The following is a 23,408-nucleotide window of genomic DNA, read 5'->3' on the forward strand; positions in this document are numbered from 1 at the left end:
ACTTAATACCCTAAGGGTGAAACCTAACCATTTTCTCCCATTACTACATATGCTAGTGGATTATGGTGAGTTTCTAGTTTGCAGGTTGAATTTTGTTTTGCCAACTCGTTTCGAATTTTGATACTGAAAAATACTACAAATGGTAGTGATTTTCTAACTTATGTTGGCAGCAGGAACAACTGTTGTCGGCATTGCAAACTGTGAAAATTCAAATTGTTCTTCATTCCTGGGCTGATTACTGGAAGCAGTGAGGGAAGTGTGACGGTATGCGCTGGTATAGAATACTGCCACTGGTTTCTATGGCCAGAAAACATATTGTCATTGAAAAAATGTGATCCGTAAAAATTAATTTATACATTTCTTCACAGCAAAGAGTACTATCTACTTGCTTCGTAAATCTAAACCACAGCCTTCTGGAACTGTATTCAACGTGTATTTAGACACGTTTATTTGATAAGTCAACTCCTGGAATGCTTACAACGGTAGTATTTAAAGTATAGAAGGCTGTGGTCATTACCTTGTGGTGGCCATTGTTGCCAATTTAGTTATTGTGTCATTTTTGTTGTTGCATGTTTTATTTATAATTAAGTAAGTACAGACCTGTTACTAAATCTACGTATTACTCTGTGAAAAGATTTATTAAATCTACATACTTAGACTTCAACAAACAAAATTTGATAATACAATCTCAAGGGAAAAAATGGAATTCTCTGCATCATAATCCACAGTTAATTCCCGATTTACCACGAAAATCGTCTGTAGCTGCATTTAGATTGGCAACAGGCCATGATTGTTTGGCCAAACACCTGCATAGAATTGGAATATATCAATCCCCTAACTGCCCATTGTGCAACTCAAACCAAGAAATGGATTCGGAACATCTCAAAATCTGTGCTTCAGTGGCTGGCCATGATAATATCTTTGAAAAATATTGGAGTGCAAGAGGTCAAATGACTTTATTGTCAAACGCCTGGCATTAGAAAACAACAACAACATACTTAAGTAAGGCACTTTAAAGCTTTAATATTATTTTAAATGATAAGTCTCAAAGGACATTGTAAAATGATCTAGTAAATAACTGAAGCAACATGAAATTATTTTATTAAGAAAGTGAATGTGTTGCGTAAAGCTTCAAATATTTGCGTTACTGACTGCACGAAATAATTTATTGTATACATCATGTACGTGTATGTTGTAATGGAGGGGGTATGCCTTTTTTTAAATCGAGATATGCCAGAGGAAAATCTTGGGGTAGTATACCGCCTCTGGTTTTTTCCCACTTCCCTCACTGATTATATCCATGAGCAGGCTTAAGATAAGATGTGTAATTCCTAAGTTTTTGTCAGTGATGATAATACATCAATATAATTTTCTTTGCTTACTTTATACTTTATGAAGTACAGTACACGTGCTCGTATTAAAACAATTATATTTTGTGAGGTGGGGGATAGAAGTTATCCCTGGCAGGGATGTTAATATGAATTTATGAGAGGTGGATAACTTTCCAACAGGGGAGAAATCCCCCCATCCCTCCCGTTAATTCGCATCCTGGATAACTGCAACAACATAATTAAAGGCAGTACCGGTACTTTCTTCTTCTTATTTGGTATTACAGCCCAGGTGGGCCTTAACCTCCTCTATGGCTCTCTTCCATCCTTCTCTATCCATCGCCAACTCCCTCCAATTCCTTATTCCTAATCTATTCACATCCACTCGTACACAGTTCCACCATCTTGTTCTCGGTCTTCCTCTTAATCTGGTTCCATCTGGGTTGTTATTGAAGACAATCTTCACTTTCCTTGTTGTTTCCATCCTTGTGACGTGTCCCAACCATCTCAGTCTTTGACATCTTATGTGCGCCTCCAAATCCGATTCCTTGTACAGTTCGTATATCTCATTATTATATCTGGCTCTCCATCCATCCACTGTTTCAATTGCTCCGAATATCCTTCTTAAGATTTTCCTCTCAAATACTGCTAGTTGTTTGCATGTATTTTTATTCAGAACCCATGTTTCTGTACCATATGTTATAATGGGTCTTATTAGGGTTTTGTAAATCTTGATTTTGATTTCTCTAGATATTATTTTATTTTTAACAATTGGTAAAAGTGAATAATATGCTCTGTTAGCCAGATTTATTCTTCTTTGTACCTCATTCCTTAGGTCATTATTTGCTGTCAATATTGATCCGAGATATGTAAATTCTTTTACTTTTTCAAACTTATATGTTCCCATTTTAACTTCCTTCACTTGATCATTTTGTCTTTTGGTGACTGACATAAATTTAGATTTCTTTGTATTTATTTTAAATCCCAGCTTCTGAGTTTCCTTATCCAATGCTATCAAGGCTTCTTCAACATCTTGTATCCTTCTTCCAGTGATGATGACATCATCCGCATAGCCTAAAATCTGTTGTGTCTTATTAAAAATAGTTCCATTAATTTGGACTTCTGATTTTATTATTGCAATGTGTAGGGCTATATTAAACAAGAGAGGTGCCAGCCCATCTCCTTGCCTGGTTCCTTTCTCCAATTTAAAATTTTCAGTTATGATCTTTCCTAATTTCACTGTTGCCTTTGGTTCAGATGACACAATTCTGCATACATTTATCAGTTTCCTTGGAAAACCGAGTTGATGCATGTGTCCCCATATTGTCCTAAGTATTAGATTATCATATGCAGATTCAAAATCTAAAAAGAGGCAGTGTAAATCGATGTTCTGTTCCCAGCATTTTTCTGTCTCTTGTCTCATTATGAATAGCTGGTCCACCGTCGATCTTCCCGGTCTGAATCCGCACTGATAGTCCCCTACTATTCCTTCCATATATGGTAACATTTTTTTATATAGGATGTTAGTCAAAATTTTATAAACTGTACACAGTAAAGTTATTGCCCTATAGTTCTCACATATCATATTATCACCCTTTTTATGTATTGGAACTGTCATCCCTGTTCTCCACTCCTCAGGAATAGTCTCGGTTACCCATATCCTTTGTATCAAATATAATATTGTCTTTTTAAGTTCTTTACCACCCTTTTTAATCATTTCTGTTGTTATGTGGTCACACCCAGGAGCCTTGTTATTCTTCAACTTATCTATTGCCATTTCCACGTCGATCATCTCAGGTGGTTCTACTAAAGGTTCAGCTGTATATACTTCTTGTTCCATTTGCTCGCTTTCTCTTTCATTTCTTAGTTTAAAGTGGTCTTCATAATATTCTTTCCATCTTTCCAAAGCTTGCGCTTCATTACTAATAATTTCTCCTTTACTGTTTTTAATCAGTTTAGTTTGAGGTTTAAATCCTTTCTTGAAGTAATTAACCTCCTTATAAAAGTTTCTTGCATTTTGATTGTTATATTCTATACTTATATTGCTCAGTTTCTCATGTAGCAATGCTCTCTTCTTATTTCTAAACATGTGGTTTGCTTCCTTTCTTTTATTTTTATACTCTAATTCATTTTGCCGAGTATATCTTCCTATCATCTTCTTATATGCTTTGTTTTTCTCTTCTAATATCAATAAGCACTCTTCATCAAACCAGTCATTTCTTTTTGGTTTATCTTGTCTACCTAGTATCTTATCAGCTGCTTTATTGATACTAGTTTTAATTTCTCTCCACATATCGTTTATATTATCTTCATTCTCATTAAATATATTTAAGTCTAAGTTGTTAGTGACTTCTCTGGCATAGTCCTCTGAGATGGTTCTGTTCTCAAGCTTATCTATATCCCATTTAATCCATTCTCTTCTTTCCTGTTTGTTTGCCTTTACTATTTTTACTCTGATCTTTGCTCTAACTAGATAGTGGTCTGATCCTATATCTGCTCCTCTCAGGCTTCTTATATCATTTACAGCTGAACTATGTCTTCTATCCGTCAATATATGGTCTATCTGGTTTGATATTTGGCCATTTGGGGAGCGTCATGTCTCTTTATGTATGTTTTTGTGTGGAAACCATGTTCCACCGACTGTTAGATCTCTTCCGATTGCGAATTCTACCATTTTCTTCCCATTATCGTTTGTTGCATCATGTAAACTATGTTGTCCACATGCTGGAGCTAAAAAGGCTTCTTTGCCAACCTTGGCATTAAAATCACCTAAAACTATTTTCATGTCGTGTTTGGGAGTACTGTCAAATACATTCTCTAGTTGATTGTAAAATATCTCCTTAGTTTCCTCTAATTTGTCTTCGGTTGGTGCGTGGGCTGATATAAGTGTCACATTATAAAATTTGGTTTTAATTCTTAGCATGCAGATTCTCTCATTATATGGTTTAAAATCAATAACATTATCCGCCACTCTCTTAGCCACATAAAAACCTGTTCCAAACTCATGTTTCCCCGTTCCATTACCACTATAAAATATTGTATATTTTTTTTTATGTATTACCCCATTACCTGGCCATCTCATCTCTTGTAGTCCACATATATCAATTTTGTACACGGACAATTGTTCTGCTAATTCTTTCATTCTTCCAGTGATGTATAAAGAGCGTATATTCCAAGTCGCACAATTAATATCATTGATCCTTTTTCTTTGCTGTGGTCGGTGTCCAGTAGAGCAGTCCTTCCGAGGCCATTTAGGTTTGCTAACGATAAGATTTTTACAGGATGGGTTGTCAGCCACACGCCAAACCCCCAACCTGGAGGACCGGGTCACTTGATTTCGGGGTTTCCGCCCCCTAGATCAGTTGCTTCCACCACAGCTACGAGTCTGATCTACCCGTGGATTGCCTCTTCCGCTTCATCCGCTGTTGGGATTCTCAATCCTCTTCCACCTTCAGAACCGTTAGGAATCCTCTTCTGGGTTGCTTCTTTGTCTGGGTTCTCATCTTTGGCCTGTCCGGCATGGGAGACCCTGCCAGTAGCTAAGCTACCGCCGACATAGCCCAAAGAATCACTGGACCTCACTGTCCTCCCACCAACGTCAAGGTCATGCAACCCCTAGGGAGGGACCGGTACTTTAATATATGTCATTAAGATAGAGTTACGTCACATATAATGAGCCATGGCTAACAAGAAAGACAGACTTCGGCACGAATTGGAGTCACGTGATTATCATGGTCTAGTCATGGCCATCTTGACAATCGCCTAAGATAAATACATGTTCAAAGTTCTAAAAAACAAAGGAATTGCTATATTAAACTCATGTTAAACATGCATTTATATATAAACTTGTTCAATGCTGGCCATGTTGTGACTAAGAATGTGACGTCGCGCCGTAGCCTGTCTTTCTCGTTAGCCACTTAATGAGCGTATTAGCCTATAATACGTGGCTAACGAGAAAGACAGGCTCCGACACGACTCGGAGTCACGTGGTTATCATGGTCTAGTCATGGTCATCTTGACAATCGCCTAATATAAATACATGTTCAAAGTTCTAAAAAAACAAAGGAGTTGCTATAATAAAATCACGTTAAACGTACATTTATATATAAATATGTTCAATGTTGGCCATGTTATGACTAGGGACCGGATTTTTATGTAATATCAAGGCGTGAAATATGTACATATTTATGTAAGAAAAATGAGCTGAATATGTACCAAAATATATAAAATCATGAAAATATTTAATATCAATATCTGGCAGATATAGGATAGGTAAGACTCTCCAGTTGTGATTTCATAGAGCACCCGACTTTTTTACTGCACACTTGACACATTACTATTTTTCCATCTGTAGTGAAAGCTTCGTCCATTGCAATCCATGATTTTATTTTTGTCCTTAGGGTTGAAGATACAGGGGCCATTTTAGTTAGTTAAAAGCAGTAGATAAACTCACTAGCACTTCATAAGGTAAGTTCTAAAACAAGAGAACTGAGTGAAATGAATGACACAACAGTACTGCAAGCACTGTTTCGCTTTACTGGATTAGGAGAAAATAAGAGGAGATGTGGGACACATGCATTTTAGCTGCTCCCTGTAAGAAACAAGTACCTACTAAAACCTCAAACTATAGGCATTTACAAACTGTTGTTTGAAAAGTGACTTTCCTGCTTCATTCAGAAGGGTAGGATTATTCCAGCCGAGAATCATACTTTCTAATTGCTCGGAAAATCCCATTTCCGTATAGAACAACGAGAAAAGGTTCAGAAAAGAATTAACCAAATTTCTACATACTCATACCTTCTACACAATTGATGAATTGTTTATGCTTGTGAATTTAATTATTCTACTTAAATGACATGTACAATTTTATATAGCTCAACTAATATATATTTTTATATTGACTTAATCTGTTTACTATGTATTGTATTTTTTGTTTAGCATAACTGATGAATTGTATGTACTGTAAATTGAATAGTATACTGTATAGGTCAACTGATGAATTGTTTAAGCTTATAAATTGAATTAATCTACTTCATATGAATTGTATACCTTAACGAAAATAAGTTTGTAAATTGAACTAATTTGATTGTATATGTTTGTATAGTTTGGCTGATGAATTGTATATGTTCTTAAAATGATTGCTAGTCTGTGTAGCTCTACTGATGAATTGTATATAGACCTACTGTAAATTGAATGGTAATATGTATAGCTCAACTGATGAATTGTTTATGATTATAAATTGAATTAATCTACTTTATATTAATTGCACAAATTTGTATAGCTTAATGAAAGTATGCTACTTTGTATTGTATATATTTGTATAGTTTTGGCCGATGAATTGTATATGCTTTAAATTGAATAGTAATCTATATAGCTCTACTGATAAATTGTTTGTGTTTGTAATTTGAAGTAGTTTGCATGATATGTATTATCAATTTCTGTATATCACAACTGGTTGAATTGTTTATGCCTTAAATTTAATTAAATTGTTTTGTATTATAATATAGCTCAACTTATGAATGATCGTTTGCGTTTGTAAATTTAATAATCTGATTGGCTATGTATTGTATACTTTTAGTAGAGCCATCGATGTAGCTCAGTCGGCAGACTCGCTGGGCTGCTGATCCGGAGCTGCGTTCGGGCTTGGGTTGGATCCCCCTTTGGACTTTGGTTTCTTCGGAGGTTTTCCCCAGCCGTGGGACTGAAGCCGGATGGTCTATGGCGAGTCCTTGGCATCAACCCCTTTGATTTGATTACCTGGTTGGGTTTTTCCGAGGTTTCCCCCACCGAAAAGGCAAATGCCGGGTAATATTTTGGCGAATCCTCGGACCTCATCTCATCTCACTACATCTCGCCAAAATGTAAAAAAATTGTACAAAATTGTAAAAATTGTAGAAAATTACTAAATTGTAAAACTATAAAAATTTGTAAAAATTGTAATTGTAATATTGTAAAATGTTGACATGTTCCACATCTTAAAGCTTCATTGCTCATGTAAGATCTATGGAATAAAATAAATGAATGAATGAATGAATGAATGAATGAATGAATGAATGGTCTACTAAGTTTAAAATAAAGAGGTCAAGCAATAACCTGAAAGTCTCATATCAGACTTGACATGGGTTTTCCCTGGAAGAATTAGGAAGAGGGTGGGTAAGTTTGCAAATTGCATGGGGACGACTTGTTAAGACGTGTGCAGAACAATTATAGTTCGAAACAAATCATGTCGTCCTCGTCCCACTCCACCGCATGAAGACAATGCTATTTTCTGAGTGAATTTGACAATACAAGGTAGTTGTATGAGAAATGTTGCCTTTTGTTCACTCATATTTACAGTGGGCGGTATGGGGTAAGTGCCTCTATTACTTCCTGGAACTAAGGACATTATGTTTCGTCCCGAAATATATTCTTTCTTGGGTAGATAAAAAGGCTTTTAAATCTGTGTATTTAAAATTGTAAACTTCCCTAGCAGAAGTTTTTTTTTTTCTTTTCAGAGAAGTAAAAATGAATAAAATTCCTAAATATGTAGATTTATGTAATACGAAGCCATAATATGTAATGTGGGGTAAATATGTAAAAATATGTAGTATCAAATTTTAATATATTAATGATAATTACAAGATTCGCAAAAATTTGTTATTTATATGGTTAGGTTGAAAGGAAAACAATATGTAATTACATAAAAATCCGGTTCCTAGTTATGACTAAGAATGTGACGTCGCGCCGTAGCCTGTCTTTCTCATTAGCCACGCTATAGTATGGTGGAGCAAAAAGAATTAAATGATTTTGTGGGACGAAAATGCCACTGACGTCATTCGACTTCGGCTGCTATAGAAATGTTTACAGTATGTGCATCATACACAACAATGTGAACCACTTCATTCCTATACACAAGGGGACAGTACCTACACATAATCTAGTTGGAAGAGTTTATTATAATCCAGGATGCAGTATATTTTTTAACGCTATTCAGTTGTGCTTTGACATAGACGCGGAACAGAAGCGTGCACAATGCGTGTGTAACTATGTACAGAGTTAGTACCCACAAGATTGGCATTACTCACATACAGATGGATAAATAACAATAGCATTATTTACGGGATATTCTCATGTGTTTATAATAATACGGTATACCAGTTAATTGTTAATTTGTCTGTGGCACAAAATCAGTTTTCTTATCCTCTTAATAGCTTTATTATTATTATTATTATTATTATTATTATTATTATTATTATTATTATTATTATTATTATTATAGCTTATTTATTTTATTTTAATTCCGTTCATTAGACGCTACGCACAATCATAGGGTGTTTCTCAAATTCCCTTCCACTTTTACTGTCCATCCTACCTTAACTTGTTCGTTTTCATAATATATTAGTTTTTGTTTTCCTTTTCATCATTTCTTTATGCCGCTTTATCTTCTTCCATTCCTTTGTTTATTATTCCTTTTATCATTTCTTTCTTCTTTATTTTATTTTTTTACTCTGTGTTCTTCCGCGTACGTTCGGAATTTCTCCATATCCTTGTCTCTTTTTTTCCATTTGCGGACTGAGGACAGAATAATGACTCCAGTAAGGAACTTGAAGAGTCGGGATTTCCATCCATTTGAAGCTAAGACCGCGACATTCATTACCCATCACGTACCAATGATGCTCAACATTTCTGCGAGATCCCTCCATCTGGGACATATCCGCAGTTCCCAGGACGAGGCACGTCCAACCACAGGCCTCAGATGCTGGACCACGTTGCTGTCTTTAAAATTAACCAATTGCAGAAAAGAAATAAAAAAAATCGTACCCATCATATTTCATTTTCAAAGTTAGACATATTTCTTGGACTCTTTAAGTACAATGGAACATGGAAAACGGAATGGTCTCATGAGTTAGTTCCTGTACCTGTACATCGATGAATTGAAGTGATTATATTATAATTTATAGTGATTCTTCTTCATTTCTCTGCATTACGTAATAAGTGTAAGGACACATAATATAATGTTTTCATAAAAGTAGGCCTACCTACCGAAATAATAATTGAATAGTTGGTATGAGAACTTTTAAGTTCTTTGTGCGAAAAATGGATGTACAGTAGCCTAATTTTTTACTACAAAAACAAAGGTTAAATATTAGGTGTCCTGCGTGACCTAAAGTGTCATGCCTTAAACCAGCGATACGGAACGAGCGGTGTGAGAGAATAAATAAAGAATGAAAAGAAGAGAAAAGAAATAGCAGATAGAAAGAAGTGATCCGGAAGCGAACTCTGGTCTGTTGATAATACATCTTTGGGTATAATTTGGGGCGTTGCATTATTTTGATGTTCGTGCAATGCGAAGGAAAGAAACTTTCCAAATAATATTCCCAACTTTACAACATAAAATTTCTACCTATGGACAAATAGACGTCTACAGATATACGACGGTGGATCGGAAAGTAACAATTTTTTTCTGCGTTGGTATTTCGGCTAGGATGTTAACATTTCACCGAGATATAGTTTGAAGTTTTCACTACAGGCACAATTTGTTTTGCATATGCAGCTCCAGCGAGAGAAGCGTGAACTACGCAACAAAGATGGCGCGCATTTTACTCTCAACTTGTGAAGAGCAGCGAAGTGTTGTGCGATTTTGTGAGCTAAAGGACATAACCCGAGTAAAATTCACAGGGAGATGTGTAGCGTGTACGGGGAAGACTGTATGGACCATAACAATATCTCCAGGTGGTGCGCATTCTTCGCAGACGGCCGTGAGAACCTTTGTGATTCGCCACGTTCCGGGCGGCAGGTAACAGCTGCAACCCAGCGGAATGGTACAGGCATTGAGGCGGCAATTTTGAACGACCGGCGGATCCAACTGCGAATTTTATCTCTGCAATTCAACATTTCATACGGTGCTATGTACGATATCGTGCATGACACATTGAAATTTCATAACGTTAGTGTCCGTGGGTGCCTATGAACCTGACAGACCACAAGGGCCAGCGAATGATGACATGCTTGGACCACTTAAGGCATTACGCTGCAGAAGGGCATGACTTTCTGAAAGGAATTGTCACTGTGATGAGTCCTGGGCGTACCACTACACGCACGAAACAAAGCAGGCCTCTATGGAGTGGAAACATGCTGCTTCCCCAGCAAAGAAAAAAATTCAAAGTGACGCAGTCTGCTAAGAAAGTGCTTGTGACAGTGTTCTGGGATATGCATGGTGTTTTGTTGGTGGACTTTGCTAAATACGGGACCACTGTGGATGCTGCAGCCTACATTCAAACGTAGGTAAAGTTGAGTCATGCCCTTCGTGACAAACACCGTAACATTAATGCTGACGATGTCAAACTTCTCATGACAATGCTCGCCCCCATGTTGCGGCTTTTCGTGAGAAAATCAACACATTTTATTGGGAGGTGCTCCAGCATCCACCATACAGTCCAGATCTTGCACCGTCGGACTTTCATCTGTTTGGTCCCATGACGAAATTCCTGGGCGGCCATCGCATTGCGACTGATGCAGAAGTGCAATAAACTGTCCGCAGATGGCTACACTCCAACCGAACGCACTTCTATAAACAGAGTATACTGAAACTGGTACCACGATGGGAGAAATGTGTTGAGAAACTTGGCGCCTATGTAGAAAAGTAGCTAAAAGATGTGAGTTCATTTGTGTATTTTTTTTTTTGTTTACCTATTAAAAGTTTTTTTTTATTATTGTGCGTTACTTTCCGATCCACCCTCTTACATACAGGGCGGAAGTGAAATAACCTTGCAGATTGAAAGGGACGATAGAGTACTCTTAATGAAGAGAAAACCTATATTACATTTTGTGATTATATGCACGGTTAATTAGAAAATTAAGTTGGAAGTTTGAGCCGTCCGACAACATCGCTGTTAACACACTCTACTCGTAATACAGATGTAAGAGGTCAACGAACTCTGTGTGTCTCTGTAGTAGAGCTGATCTCTGCCTCGACGTTGCCACCAGTACGAATCGTGTAGTGGCTTGTAATTCATTTCATTTCATTTAGTATTCTGCCCAAGGGCAGATGTTTCACTGCAAACCCAGCTTTCTCCAGTCTTTCCTATTTTCTGCCTTCCTCTTTGTTTCCTCATATGATTCATTTATCTTAATGTCGTCTAAGATCTGATATCTTCTTCTACCCCGACTCTTCTCCCGTTCACCATTCCTTCCAGTGAATCCTTCAGTAGGCAGTTTCTTCTCAGCCAGTGACCCAACCAATTCCTTTTCCTCTTCCTGTTCAATTTCAGCATCATTCTTTCTTCATCCACTCTTTCCAACACAGCTTCATTTCTTATTCTGTCTGTCCACTTCACCCGTTCCATTCTTCTCCATATCCACATTTCAACTGCTTCTATTTGCTTTTCTTCTCTTCGTTTCGTTGTAATGTCCATGTTTCTGCCCCATACAATGCCACACTTCATACAAAGCACTTCACTAGTCTCTTAGCTCTTTTTCTAGGCTTGAAATTAGAGGTATTAAGCTTAAATTTACCTACATGAAAAGCGTTCACGCTACTGAAAGATGCCAGAGGAATAAATTATTCTTCATTAGATTTCCTATCGATATGGATAAACATCACGATCCTGCTCGCAATAGTTACCGAATAAGAGATAGTTAAACATATGGGAAAAAAAATTTCTGAAAAAAAAACTATGAACTTTCCACCAGTAATATATTATAGTTTTTTGTTGCATACAGTACGAAGTCGCCCTCGGTAGGGTAGTTGGTATAGCGCTGGCGTTCTATGCTCGAGGTTGCGGGTTCCATTGCGGCCGAGGTCAATGGCATTTAAGTGTGTTTAAATGCGACAGGCTTATGTCAGTAGATTTACTGGCATGTAAAAAAACTCCTGCGGGACAAAATTCCGGCACACCGGAGACGCTGAACAGGGCCGCTGACAGAATTTATGGGCCCTTATGCAATACTGTACTAGAACCTCCGCTGAAAAAAGTAACAATTACAAGTTAACAGTTATTCTAACCATAATAATTATTTGCAAAATAAATAAAAGATAACCCCATACACAGATACGAGCTTAAAAGTATACACCTTTATTACGTTAAAAGTTTTTAGCAAAACTTCATATTAGCACAATATATTATATTCATAAAATATTATTCTTAAACACCTGTATTTTCTAACTTGCAGTACAACATCAACAAACAACTCTCCTTGACTTCATTGATGCAAAATCATCAATTATGTCATCAAAATTTAAAGACCTAGCAAGATCGCTCTCCAGACTAAGGAGCCAAGGTTACTCAGTCGTTCTTGACACATTGTTTATCTGAATAAATTTTTTATTTCCTTCATTTTGCTGAAAGATTTTTCAGCATCAGCAACTGTCACAGGAATTGTATAGAATATTCTAATGGTTACGCAAATATTTGGAAATAAAGTATCCAGTTTTAATTCCCTCAGACTATTTAGGAGATTCATAGGTTTCAGTGGGGTTGGCCCTAAATTAGAGGCATGAATTGATTTTAAATATTTCGGCTCATCACTGGTCTCTTTATTAATATCTTCATAATATTTTTCACGCAGTCTAGCACCCATATTAATATCTTCTAATTTTTTCTGTCTCTCCTTGTGCTTCTCAGCTCCCGACTTATGCCTGTACTTGTCCATTGTGCAGTTAAACTATAACCAGTAACCAGTGACGTGTGGTGATAAATAATCCTGGTGGTGCACAAATATTTATTATGATTATTATTACACCCTATTATTATTATGATTATTATTATTATTATTATTATTATTATTATTATTATTATTATTATTATTATTGGTACTAACTTTTATCACTTTTGTTGACGTCGTACAAAATTTTGTCCAATATTCTTTTGAGAAGATTAACTCCATATGTAGATGATATTATTGGGGATCATCAATGTGGTTTTAGGCGTAACAGATCAACTATTGACCAGATATTTTGTATTCGACAGATAATGGAGAAAAAATGGGAGTAGGCTATAAGGGTACAGTGCATCAGTTATTCATAGATTTCAAAAAGGCATATGACTCGGTTAAGAGAGAAGTTTTATATGATATTCTTATTGAATTTGGTATTCCCAAGAAACTAGTTCGATTAATTAAAACGTGTCTCAGTGAAACGTACAGCAGAGTTCTTATAGGTCAGTTTCTGTCAGATGCGTTTCCAATTCACTGTGGGCTAAAGCAAGGAGATGCACTATCATCTTTACTTTTTAACTTTGCTCTAGAGTATGCCATTAGGAAAGTCCAGGATAACAGAGAGGGTTTGGAAATGAACGGGTTACATCAGCTGCTTGTCTATGCGGATGACGTGAATATGTTAGGAGAAAATCTAAAAACGATTAGGGAAAACACGGGAATTTTACTTGAAGCAAGTAAAGAGATAGGTTTGGAAGTAAATCCCGAAAAGACAAAGTATATGATTATGTCTCGTGACGAGAATATTGCACGAAATGGAAACATAAAAATTGGAAATTTATCTTTTGAAGAGGTGGAGAAGTTCAGAAATCTGGGAGCAACAGTAACAAATATAAATGATACTCGGGAGGAAATTAAACACAGAATAAATATGGGAAATACCTGTTATTATTCGGTTGAGAAACTCTTATCATCCAGTCTGCTGTCGAAAAATCTGAAAGTTAGAATTTATAAAACAGTTATATTACCGGTTGTTCTGTATGGTTGTGAAACTTGGACTCTCACTTTGAGAAAGGAACAGAGACTACGGGTGTCTGAGAATAAGATTCTTAGAAAAATATTTGGGGCTAAGAGGGATGAAGCTACAGGAGAATGGAGAAAGTTACACAACACAGAACTGCACGCATTGTATTCTTCACCTGACATAATTAGGAACATTAAATCCAGAGGTTTGAGATGGGCAGGGCATGTAGCACGTATGGGCGAATCCAGAAATGCATATAGAGTGTTAGTTGGGAGGCCGGAGGGAAAAAGACCTTTAGGGAGGCAGAGACGTAGATGGGAAGATAATATTAAAATGGATTTGAGGGAGGTGGGATATGATGATAGAGAATGGATTAATTTTGCTCAGGATAGGGAGCAATGGCGGGCTTTTGTGAGGGCGGCAATGAACCTCCGGGTTCCTTAAAAGCCAGTAAGTAAGTAAGTACTAACTACGACATAACTATTAATATATGTTATATAGGTATAGATTTACATAATTTTGTTAGTCAAGAAATTGCAGTTAATCAGTTTCGTATGTAGCTCCAGTAATAGCAAAGTAAAGTGTTCAATTTCTATGCAGCACACCGTAAATAATATTGTTTTCGCTATATTACGTTTTATAACACAGTTCACACGTTCACAAGCATTCGATACGTGTGTCGTCTCATCAACCTTAACTGCTAAAAGTCAGCAGCTTTCTTTATTTCTTTGAAATCTCATCATGGCATACATCCAAAATGGCTTCAAGGATTCCGTGCTGTATAGTGTTTGTGCTTTCAAACACTGTTCCTCTTTCCAAATGTTCCTTAAGAGTGCGTCTAATTCAGAACTAAAATTGACGAGGCCAAGAAAAATACTAGAGTTTAAAGATGAGTTTCCGTCTTCGTGACCTCTTAAAGCCAACTCAGAAGCTCCACAAAACCGCACGCACTCATCTGTTCTTGGTAACTTTATCATTGTGAAGTTCGACAGTCTCATTGAATCCAATTGTGTCTGTATGTTTGTTTGACCCAAAATTGCTAATTTAACATTATTGTTGAGTGTGCAGCTGAAGAATCGTGTTTTTATTTCTTTCATTCATGTGCTTCAAATCAATCATACCTACAGAACGATAATCAAAATTACTTAGTTACTACGCACAGTCCTAATTTCAAACAGAAAAATAAATAAAATTCATAACACGTAGCCTACTTGTTTTTGTCAATGAATGTTCGCCGCCGAACAATAGGCAAGGAAAACAAAATACAGCGTCTTTTATATTGCAGCGACATAGTGTATTTTTCTAAGTCCGACTGTTGAATTTTCTTGTCAATTCTCTATTACTGTTCTTCGTCACTTATAATTTTAATTCCCGTGTACGTCTACCCAACTTCTTTATTTTTATCTTTTCGTGTAAAGTTCTTACAGAAAATTACATATTTAAAAGATTTTCACACTATTCATCGCAATATTTATGACAGAATGGGCCAACAGCGACTGCAGAACCATCTGAAAGTGCTCCTAACCCCTCCTACGCACACTGTACTGGCTCCCTACCAAGCTCCAAAGCCTGCCAGTGAAACAGTACTACTGCGCATGCTCCAATGGAACAGTGTGCCGCAAGTGTCGAGCTGTAAACGTAAGTCCCAGGCGTCAACAAGACCAGTACACATGCAGTGTTATTTTTACATAGTATTATAATAAAGAATTATGTCGCTCACATAGTCTACTGCAGCTCATTGATATAACTTTAAAAACATGTGTTATTTGAAGAGGTGGTGCACTGCCCCTGTGCTCCTTACGAGAAATCGCCACTGCCAGTAACACTAATGAACAGAATTTACTAGACAAACGACAAGGAAAAGACAAAGTTTCGACACGAAACATACAATGTACTGAAAAAGAAACGTATCCTGTGATTTCGGTTTGAGAGAGTCCACTAGCATATTGTGGTGGGCCAGCGGGGGTTTGGTAGTTAAAAAAGACACGCCAATAAATAAATGAACGTGTTCGGTACAAGCGACGGGAACATAGTTCATGCAAATGCCGGGGCCCTCAATTGTCGTGTCGGTGATCGTTAATGCGGGAAACTGATGTTCTATTATATAAAAGTCAAATATTTACATATGAAGTGGTAATTTGTATTAATTCTACTATTGTTGAGTTAATATGTCAAATTTATGTAACAAATGTTCTTAAAAAATTTTATAGTACCCGTATGTATCTTCGAATAATTATTCATGACAATAAAAAGTAATCAGACTCACTTAATCTGACGGGCCTTTATTGCTCACGGGCCCATACGCACTCATCCCTTTTTCCCCCCCTTCTCGGCGGCCCTGACGCTGATATAACCTCTGCAGTTGCGAGCATCGTTAAATAAACCATAATTTAACTTTTAAAATATGAGCTATTCGCTCTGAAAATCTGCAAGGCTATTTCACTTCCACCCCTGTGTATGCAGATATAAGAGATGTAATTGAAGTTGACAGAAATGCGACATGATCTAAAAAGGAGAGGGCTATTATTCCCTTTGTTGCATGTCGTCAGATTTCAGGAAGTGAATTCATCTCCAAAGAATGATATAGATGTCTTCCCCCACTCCATTTACTGGGATTTTAAGACCTGCATCATCTTCCCATGTTATTACATAAATCGGCTGCAGTTGAGAACGAGCCTGGCATCATCTAAGACAAATCCGGCTGGAAGTAGTTACACGTAAGAAAGGAAGTCAACAATCGGAAGACGACATTCAGAATGCAAGCAACAACAAAGACGCATCTCAGAGCACATAACGAGTTATTGATTTTATCCGAAGTGCACTAAATCCGAGGACTCATACAGTTACTAACCGCAATTCTTAGTTCTATAAACCACATCTGAGGAACATCGTTTCAAACCGTTAAGTCCACTGGTGGACGAAATTGAGTTTCATATGTTTTCCTATAATTTCCTACTTGATACTTCATGCTGTGAAGTCTGATCTTTAAAATCGTATTTGTAAAGCGTGAAAACGAATGGTTAATAAAAGTGGCTGTTGTTTCAAATCATATTCAGTTCTGTAAAGTGTTTGGTTCAAATCGTATTATGTCCAAGATTCATTTTATTGAGCTACAAAAACACTTTCGAAAAAGCTCTGAAATACTGACACACAAAGACTTTAATAATATAGAGTGTCCAGAAATTAAGTATCGATTTTGTAGAAATGGAGCGTTTATGGGTAAGATGTGTATGGTCAGTGTTGCCAACTCGATTGTTAAAAACCCGCTATGAAACATTCAAGAAACCGCTAAATTGCTAGGTCTATATTGTGGATGTAAAATGAAATTTTGCCGAGCTCCGAAACAGCATTACACAAGTTGCTGTCGCCTTAACACTGATAAATCCACTCAAAGAAGTCATACGCTGTGCAAAGTCCATGTCATGCAGGTGGTGCAGAACCTGCAGGTGGTACGGCTTGTTCTTTAGCGTGAAATGCAACACCTGAATATATTCTTATATTCATAAACCTATAAGTTACTTATTTATAAATACATATTTGAAAATTGTTTAAGATAAATAATTAATATTGTTTTATACGTATACATTTGTTTTGGGTTTATCCTGTATATTTCAATCTTGAAATAGATAGATAGATAGATAGATAGATAGATAGATAGATAGATAGATAGATAGATAGATAGATAGATAGATAGATAGATAGATAGATAGATAGATAGATAGATGGATAGATGGATAGATAGATAGATAGATAGATAGGTAGATAGGTAGATAGGTAGATAGGTAGGTAGGTAGGTAGGTAGATAGATAGATAGATAGATAGATAGATAGATAGATAGATAGATAGATAGATAGATAGATAGATAGATAGATAGATAGATAGATAGATAGACGGATGGATGGATGGACGGTCGGACGGACGGACGGATGGACGGACAAACAGATAGATAGATAGATGGATGGATAGATGAATAGACATACATATAAACAAATGAAGGAACGAATAAACAAGCAAGCAAACGAGCAAACAAGCAAATAAATAAATAATAAAAATAGACAGATAGATAGAAAGAATGTTATGTTTTATTTAACTACGCTCGCAACTGCAGAGGTTATATCAGCGTCACTGGATGTGCCGGAATTTTGTGCCGCAGGAGTTCTTTTACATGCCAGTTAATCTACTGACATGAGCCTGTCGCATTTAAGCACACTTAAATGCCATCGACCTGGCCCGGGATCGAACCCGCAACCTTGGGCATAGAAGGCCAGCGCTATACCAACTCGCCAACCAGGTCGACTAGATAAACAGACAGACAGACAAAACTTATTAGAAAAAGCACTGGAGGAAAGGTTGTTTTATAAGGAGAATTTAGTGATATAATATTTTAAGTTGCATTAGTCCTGTGTCTCAAATATAAAAACTTTTTCAAATCAAAGATATTATTATAGTCTTCAAAATCAAGGCCATTTGTCTTCCTCATATATTTCGTTGCATAAAGAAGGAAATTCTATCTTATGCAACGAGATATATGAGAAAGGCGAATGGCCTGAAGATTTTACGGACACAGTGTTGTTTCTAATACCGAAGAAACATAATGCCAAGAAATGTAACGAGTTCAGCACTATCAGCCTAACATACTTGAAGAGTTTTCGCTAGCGAGAAATGTGTTGCGAGAAAGAGGCGAAGAGCCTTCCTTCACACAGTTGGCGAGTTCTCGCTATCACAGATCACACCTCGCTATGATCATCTATGCACTGCATGCAGAAAGCATTTTTCTGAATATAGTAATCACTCGTTGGGAGAAATATTATAGGTTATGTATTTACGTATATTGTCGTACTTAAATATATAACCTGTAAGTATATTGTCGTACTTTACAAATTACGTACGAACGCTGCTATGTTGAATCTGAATATTCAGATGATGAGGAAATGGAGTTATAAGAACATATTTTGTTAATGAAAAGAAAAAGTAGGCCTAAAATTAAAGCCAGAAATATCTGGAAATCACATTGTATCTCACGAAGATAAAGGCGAGTTTCGGTCACTGATTTCCATTTGGATGATGATTCTGTACGTTTAGGCATTATCTCAGGTTGAATAGACGTCAGTTTTTTTTGCCATTCATGATATGATAGAGAATTCTTTGCTATATTCTAATTAAAATTACGTAAACTGTTAAGACATATAGAAACATTATTTCAAATGTTACAATTAATACTATTAAATCTCATCAAAATAAAATATAGCCCTATTTATTTTCAGATAATCTGATATTTGGCTCCAGATTTCTTCTTTAAGTTTCGTGTTTTTTATAGTTTTCATCCCGTGTGTCATATAAATAGGCCTACGGGTGACATCGTACAAGTTCGATAAGTTTCTGACTGCAATTATCAGCCATCTTTCCTCATTTTCAAATAAAAACAAAACAATTCATCGCCACCTGTGATATCTTTTTCTACATTCAATCGTCATAAAGAGTATAAATGTCAAACATCTTGATAAATGTGTCAAGAAAATTCGCTGAGCTACCGATTCCAGCGAGAAATTCGCGCGAGGTTTTTGTTTCGAACGAGAATCTCTTCCATTGTGTGGACGTTCATTTGAATCCATGTTATCAATCTTTGAATTTTTTCGCAACACATTTCTCGCTAGCGAAAACTCTTCAAGTGTGTTATGGGCCTTATGGCGCTTGTAGGTAACAAAGAATGGGCAGTATTTGAGAAGCATAGTATCAAAGTTAGAGAACTCCATTTTTTGCGATTTCGAGATATTGATTGTTTCTCATAGAATTTTGTGTGCTGAATGCGATTCTGGAACTGTTTAGGTTAAAAAACGGACAGAATAGAGCGGAAATAAGCACTTAATTGCGCACTTTAGAATCAAAATGTAATCAACTTCACTGTGGCTTGGTTTCAAATTGGACAATTCCTTCAGAAACCCACATTCGTACCACTTTTTTCCCATCACGCATCGCGAATCCAACATGGCTGATTGTTTATATAATCGGTTTTGTGGATGAATAAGTACTGTTTTACGTAAATTTGCTTTGAAACTGAGGTAGAAGAGACTTAGATTCAAAAGTAGACAATTTTGCTTTAAATATGGCTTCGTTTGGTTTCAAAAACAGACAACTCCATGACTTAGTTTCAGAGACGGGCAACTCTACTTTTTAAACTTAAATTGCTACCTGAATATTAATTTTAATGACATTTTGAGACTGAACAATGTTTCTACGACCCATGAGAATGTTTAAAAAAATGTACGTATAACGGTGACATTGGTTTCCAAGGATTTATGAGCTCCTGTAAAAAAAAATAACAAAAGTGGAGTTGTCCAACTTTGATACCAAGCTCCTCATTTACGATTGCCTTTTCAAAGTCACACATAACTCGCTGTGGATGAGAAATGACCATTCGGAATAATGGCTATTCGGAAAGATGGTAATTCGGAAAAGTGATCAGTCGGAAAGTTGATTTCGGAAAAATGGGTGCAAACGGATAAATGAAAAGAAGACGAAGACCATGACTATAGGAAGAAAAATAAATAAGGTAAACGTGCGATTTCTAAATGAGGCAGTAGAGCAGGTGGACAGCTTCAGACACTTGGGATGTTACTATACGCAGTAACATTAGCTGCAGCCAGGAAGTCAAAGGAGGATAGCAATGATAAAGAAAGCTTTTAATAGAAAGAGGAGCATTTTCTACGGACCTCTGGAAAAAGAACTAAGGAAGATACTAGTGAAGTGCTTTATGTGAAATGTGGCATTGTATGTGAAATAGACAGACAGGATAAGAAACGAAGCTGTGTTGGGAAGAGTATGAAAGAATGATGCTGATATTGATCACAAAGAGAAAAATGAATTGGTTGGGTCACTGGCTGAGGAGAAACTGTCTATTCAAGGATGCACTGGAAGGAATGGCAGAAGAAGATATCAGATGATAGATGACATTAAAATATATAGATCATATGCGAAGACAAAGAGGAAGGCAGAAAATAGGAAAGATTGGAGAAAGCTGGGTTTGCAGTGAAAGATCTGCTCTTGGACAGAACACTATGAATGAATGAACGAATACATTATTTGTAATTGTTAGGACGATTTGTATTTGGTATCTCTCCATTGTTGTTCTTTAATTGAAACTTTGAAATAAATGAATTCATCCGTTTTCTGTTCATGTATATTGTTGGTTAAATTAACATAGGTAATTTCAACTATACAACATTATTCTGAGCGTTGATTGATTTGAAAGAGAGTGCGTTCAGATATCTCTAGCAGAAGTAGATGCATACTGTTAATTAGCAGGTCTCTTGTTCTACCAACAGATCGCATTTCACTCGACGTAACTGGATCGTGAATAAGAGGATAATAGCAAATTGTTTTTGAAAAGGATACATGTGCTCTCAGCCCCGTAAGAGAATACACGTTGAGAATTTTCTCTAGCGAAAAAAAGAAGAAAATATAAAAGGAAAAGGAGCAACCTGCAGTAATACATTATATATACAACATATTCTATTATTAACAAGCGGAAAAGGTTCTGGGGAGTTCCGCTCATAATTCCTTTGATACAAAATATGGGCAAGTTCGTTTTTTTTCTCCTTCCTTTTACCGCCGTCCTTTACTTACTCGCAGATTGTTTTTCTCTCTCTCTTTTTTATTTTTTTTCTGGAAGTTCATCAACGCAAAGCTTCTTACTAGGTAACAAAGTAGGCTCAGAGACGTGAGGCTCCATCTTAAAATCAGAGTGGGTCTAGAGTCTAGACGGTTTGAAGACATTGTAGGGGCGGATATCTTACAGCTCTCACAGAGAGGGTTTAAGCAGCAGAATTTTTAAGCTGCATTAGACCTATATCTCAGGCCTTGTTTTACATTTCGAGTAAAAGAGAGATTATGGGAACAATGCGCAATGGAAGTAGGAAGATGTTGTGCCTTTAATTTAAGATGAAACACTCATTTCTGATGTTAGTTCAACTATACTGTTACAGATTCACGAAGGATTACTGTGTGGAGCTACAGCACTAGACGCACTTTATATCTTACAACAAATTTTGCTTATTTATTCTAAGCGTTACATACAATCGTAAAGATTTCCTCAAATTCCCTGTCACTTTTTTCCATTCTTCGGCTATCACTGTATTTTGAACATTCTTTCATTTTAAGATATATTAATAATTTTACTGAGACATGAAATACGCCATATTGTATTGTGTTGTATTTATTAACATTCCATGGTATTCACAGCTAGAATATGGAACAAGTCAAAAAACTTAATACTCGTACTATTATAAAGTCTTTAATTTATAGTCACAGTCTAGATGAAAGAAGAGATTTACAATATAGTCTACTAGTACAACACAAAGTTTTAATATCAATCATAAGAAGATATCGTCGGTTCACAAACAAAACACATTAAGTCAAAAATATTACTTCTTAGGAAAAGTCGTTTCTCTTCTGACAAAACTGAATCTTCAAAATATTATTATTTTTAGTAAGTTGTTTCACTTTAAGTGTATTTCATTTTCCAATTCTAAGTTTATATATATATACATTATTTAAAATAGATACACATTTTTCTCAGAAATAATATTTTTTACTTAATGTGTTTTGCTTATAAACCGACGATACTTCTCTTCTGAAGAGGAGGAGCGTCGAATGTTTTCATGGTTTTTTATAGTTGATAACGTGCGGCAAGTTAAAATTATGTTCCTCTTCCCTACATGATATAGTAAACATGATAAAAAAATAATAATGCAGGTTAAATAAAGGCGGAACCAGTTGTAAAAACTTTCAAAGAATGTTCATCTTGAGAATTCCTGGCCGCAAACATATGAAATTCTTGACAACCGATCATTTTCATATGTGTGCCTTAGCGGATATCACGGCCTTTGAAATAAATTCTCAACGAGGTTGAAAGGAATACTTCGTGATGCTTTTTTACTTGGCGTCTGGAAAAATCCTGTTTGAAAATGGAATCAATTTGTGCTCTTTCACAAGTCATAATTTCAGCATATTACAAAGAAATGTAAATAATATCAGTGATTAATTACGTAATATTAAAATTTAGTAGTAACAGCTAGCAATAAAAATAACAACGATACTATATATCACACTTGGATGGAATTATTATTATTATTATTATTATTATTATTATTATTATTATTATTATTATTATTACCATCACCACCATCTTTATTATTATTATTATTATTATTTTATTATTATTATTATTATTATTACTATCACCACCATTATACAGGGTGTTTCCGAGGTGGTGTTACAAACTTTCAGGGATGATGGCGAAGGGCTCATGTATCAATTTGAGATAAGAAACCCTGGTCCGGAAATGACCGAGTCGAAAGTTACAAGCAAAAATAGTTGTGTGGAAATGAAATAATTTTATTCCTCCTTACACCTTATTTATATTT

This window comes from Periplaneta americana, chromosome 15 (genome assembly GCF_040183065.1).
Source record: "Periplaneta americana isolate PAMFEO1 chromosome 15, P.americana_PAMFEO1_priV1, whole genome shotgun sequence".
NCBI lineage: Eukaryota > Metazoa > Arthropoda > Insecta > Blattodea > Blattidae > Periplaneta > Periplaneta americana.